This window comes from Balearica regulorum, chromosome 6, assembly GCF_011004875.1.
Source record: "Balearica regulorum gibbericeps isolate bBalReg1 chromosome 6, bBalReg1.pri, whole genome shotgun sequence".
NCBI classification, from domain to species: Eukaryota; Metazoa; Chordata; class Aves; order Gruiformes; family Gruidae; genus Balearica; species Balearica regulorum.
In genome coordinates this window covers 24,514,224-24,518,734 of record NC_046189.1, presented here as the reverse complement: position 1 = coordinate 24,518,734, position 4,511 = coordinate 24,514,224, and positions in this window count along the sequence as shown.

The following is a 4,511-nucleotide window of genomic DNA, read 5'->3' as shown; positions in this document are numbered from 1 at the left end:
TCAATGACTTTGCATCAACACATTTCTCTTCCTTTCCCCCAAACTTTGGAATTTTATGAGACTACAGATACAAAAATAATACCACAGAATCTGTGATCTTGCTGCACTACATAGCTCCCCTTTTTGCAGAAGAGGAAAAGAGGTCATAAGATCCCAGAAATGGAATGTATTATTTCAAATACATCTCTTCTTTGACTTCTTCCACTCTAACTCCACACTGACAGCCTAAATAAAGGCTTGGGATCAAACAACATTCAACAAATAGTGCAAAGGCTCTTTATATCAATCATGTTTTCTTAAATTAGATACTGACTATAATGTAGCTCTATCTAAATCAGCCACCAAGATTTACTGAATTTTAACAAGGAACAGAGGGAGAAGGCCTATGTAATGTCATTGGTATCGAAATATCTCACTTCTTCACACTGACAGGTCTAAGGAATTAATGCTTATGTGTAAAATCTCCTGAATACTTGTCTCTATGGCAAAAAGGCACTGATGCTAGAGAAAACAGATTTTCCAAGGTAAGTATTTTCCCTCCGTAGTTATACAGAAACTCAGTTTCACTACACAGTGGTTTGGGGGGAAGGGAGAAAGACACAAGAAGGATAAAACTTAAACAGAGTTTAAGGGTCTGCATAATTAAGTCCGGTTGGAATTTAACGAAGAATCAGTGGATTGGCTATTCTCTAAGAAGTATTTCACCCTCCATCTTGTTGCACACCATCTATATGTAACACAGGATGCATTCTATATAGATGAACAGCATTAGTTTTCCAAAGCTGTTGCTATTTTCTATTGGTGTCATTATCATCACTGGCTTTTTCTTCACAACATGTTAAAAAGTATATATTATATTTGGTACAATAGTTGCTATGCACGTTAACTGTTCCCAAGCATGCAGGGTTGCCTGTTTGCGCACTGCTCCCTTTTCATGCAAGGTAATCTTTTCCCAGGGTAGTGAGCCTCCAGAAATCATTGACATCACTTACAGAAATAAGGAATGTCGCATTGGGTCCAAAGCCAGTTTGCAGGCTGTTTCTGCTAAAGTCTGCTTCAGAGAACGACTGTCTGCTTGCAGTCACATTTAAGGAAGTTCTTCAGTTGGGTATTTCTCAGTGGAAGTTCCCAGCTAATATTAGTCATAAGCAGTACTGAAGTACAGAACCGCATTTCATAATCCTGCTGACACTCCTCCCAGGCACCATAAAAATTGCCTATACTGTTACTAACGAGATGAGTAAAGAAACTCCAAACCTTTGGTTTCTACACTTTGTAAAGACAATGAGTAAATAATGCTTATCAACTTCAGCATTCAGATATATAGAAAAAGTACAAGCTTCATAATTGTACTAACACTACTTTTATGTTGCTTATAGTGCACCAAGTCTGTATGTCTTTAATTAAATATTCTTCAGTTAGGTTCTGGAACCCAGGTTTTGTCTGTTACAACCTATAGGCAAAATATGTACCTTATTGGCATTCAATATACAAAGATTTCCACAGGCTCATCAACAGCTCTTGCTGTTGGAAAAAATTAAAAAGTTTCAGTCTCACCTTCCTTCTTACTATGGAATGACAACATTCAGTCTAAATTAATCCACAATTCTCCTTTTCTGTCCAGGAAAGGCATTTCAAGACCAAAATACACTTTTTATTTTGTTAAAATAACAACAACAAGCTATTGAAAGAACGGAGAAACACCACAGAGTAGCACAGACTCTTTCAGCACCCAGCACCATGCCACATGTTCCTTTGGGACCACCGTTTAAAAGTTCTGGAAAAGGTTTAAACATCTGACGTGAGCCACCTAGTGTCTAAACGAATGGCTACATTAAGAAATTGAAAGAAACATTTTAACCTCTTTCTGACAGCTTGTACAAGCCAATTTGTATTTACAAGCTTAAAATTGTACAGAAGAATCAGATGTAAATCTTTACTGAATTACAGCCTTTTGGCAATTGCCGCACCACAAACCTGCCTTAAGAGCAATTTAAACCACGAGCACACTGTTAACACAGTAGTAAAGGCTAAGTAAAATTCCTGTTAAAATACCATTTCGGAAAGCAATGTCAAACAGTAAACTGTATACAGACGATGTGAGGTATGTAAATAGACTTGACTCACTCAGAGCAAACTTTCAAATTTTCACTCTGAAAAAGTATCAACTTGCTAATTCCTCCCCCCCCACAAAAAAAAAAAAAGTTTCTAAGTATAATTAGTCAAAATAAGACTCTGAGTCTGAAGACAAAGTGAAATAAAATAACAGACATGAACCTCTTCACCACCACTCCCAAACTCTAGATAAGTGGTTTGCAACTGCTTTTAAGATTAGTAAATTCCTAAACTGTTAAATAATTTTTAACTATACTGATATACATTTGTTCTTTCCAGTTATCTTGTGAAGACTACATATAGGAAAGCAATTCTGCCTTAACAATGACAGAAAAATGTGAAATATTGATGTAGAACAGAAATATGGAAAGTCATTACTGGAATAGCTGTAGAGAAGGAAATACAGACTGAAGAGGAGGAAGCAGAAAAACAGAAAGAGAAAAAGAAAGCAAGATGAGGAAGAAAAGGACAAAAAACAATTGACTGTAAAGCAGAAGCCACTCTAAAAGATCAAAGTTAGAGATCAAGTTAGCTACACAATATAGGTTTTATATTATTTTTACAGGTATTTTTCTTTTTCTTCTATTTAACAATTTATAGGTTGGAAATTTAACAATTTTAGAAGGCTGGAAGTCTCCCAGAATGTCAAGATGGGTTACTGTAAAGCTTGAAACATACATCTTATTGTATCTGGGGACAAAATGTAGTAAAGAAAAAAACCACTAAATAATGAAGATGGAGGAAAGACCAGCTTCTTTTGTGCTTTATTGTGAAAGAATATTACCGATAAAGTACTAAAAGAATAATGCATGTGATTTGAAAAGTCATGTTTGTAGATGGTTGTCAGTTTTGCTTTGTCAGATTTGAGACACTCACAGCAAATTTACATTAAGTACATTTCTCAAATTTAATAAACAAACTTTTGTTTGCTATAACAACTAACGTGCAATGATAGTGTTTCAGAGGTGGTATATATGTTATGGCTCTATTCCAATTCAGGTAGCCATAATCTTAGTTGATACATGTTTATCATCAGATAACACCTGCGTGTGCTTTTCTGCGTATTATCTCTTTTTAAATATAGCATCAGTTAAATTATATTTAGATACATTGATCTGAACTTAAGAATTGCAAGTTTTATTTCAGTTACTGAGATATCCATCACCATTTTAAGTGCAGAACTATTTGGCAAGACTGAATAAAAATAAAAAATGTAGAAATTAAAAAAGAAACAACAGCTTCTTTTGACCTTTTTTTTTAAGAAAAAAATCCAAACCCTGGTTGAATGAAACCTTAACTTGGATGTCTCAAACACTCTCTCTCTGAAAAAGGAAACTGAATTCCCCTTTCTTGGAAACGTGCTAACAGAGCAAACCCCCTCTGAACCTGAATAGTTCATTAGAACCTCACCTGAAGTTCTTAAAATTGGCTAACCAGAAGGCATAGTTATTGTCCTGTAAATCTCTTTAGTCTTAGTACAGGCCAAAACAGACCAAAGAGTGTTTAAGGACTTAGCAGGAAAGGTAAATTATAATAGAAATATCCTTCAAAAGAGTTACAGAGAACAAGGCCCAGCTACTCTCCCTGTGGCTGTGTTTGAGCTCAGTCCCGGGGCTGCACACACCCGGGGTAGGTAAGGTCATAGTTGAAATGCAAGTTCTGATCTGTGAGCGGGCAAAGGGAAAAGTTCTGCCCCAGCAGAAGCAGCACCACAGCCTGGCTGCGTGGATATGTTCACTGGGGTTCAGAGACAGCTGAGCCTAATTCAAAATCTGTAATGCTTCTCTGCCGCTAGCTCTATTACTGTACCCTGTGCATGTAAGAAATGCCCCATTTTGTCCCATCAACTCCCACCCTCCTACACACCTTCAGGAAAAAACTTGGACTCATACACATGACCTAAAGAGAGATGGGCTTGTAGCAGTACCAAAATTAAAAATGTGTATTTCCATTATATTCTTATTTATAAAATTCATTGCCTGCATGAATTAAATGCAGGGGAAAAAATGCCATCTTAGTAACCTACAAAAGTGAAAGACCCTTTAGACAGAAAGTACTCTGGGGATAATTATGTTACAAATACAAGTACTGTTATTTACAAATCACGCTGAATCCTGAAAAGACTCGAATAGGAAGGGACCTGTGGAAGTCAGGGGCAGCACAGACTCTGCTTGAGGGGGGTGCCTGGCTGCAGCCACACAGAAAAGGCCCCGTACGACAGATGGAGAAGAGCCGAAAGACGCTCATCCTTGCGTGGGGTCGGAGAGGGCAGCTTTGCGCTCCCATGGCGCCGAGCGGCGCCGGGGAAGGCTCCTAAGTGCCTAAGCGGCCAGCCCGGCGCTGCCCCCGCCTGGTAGCGGGGCCCGTCTGCTCCGGCGGCCGCTGCCCCGACCCGA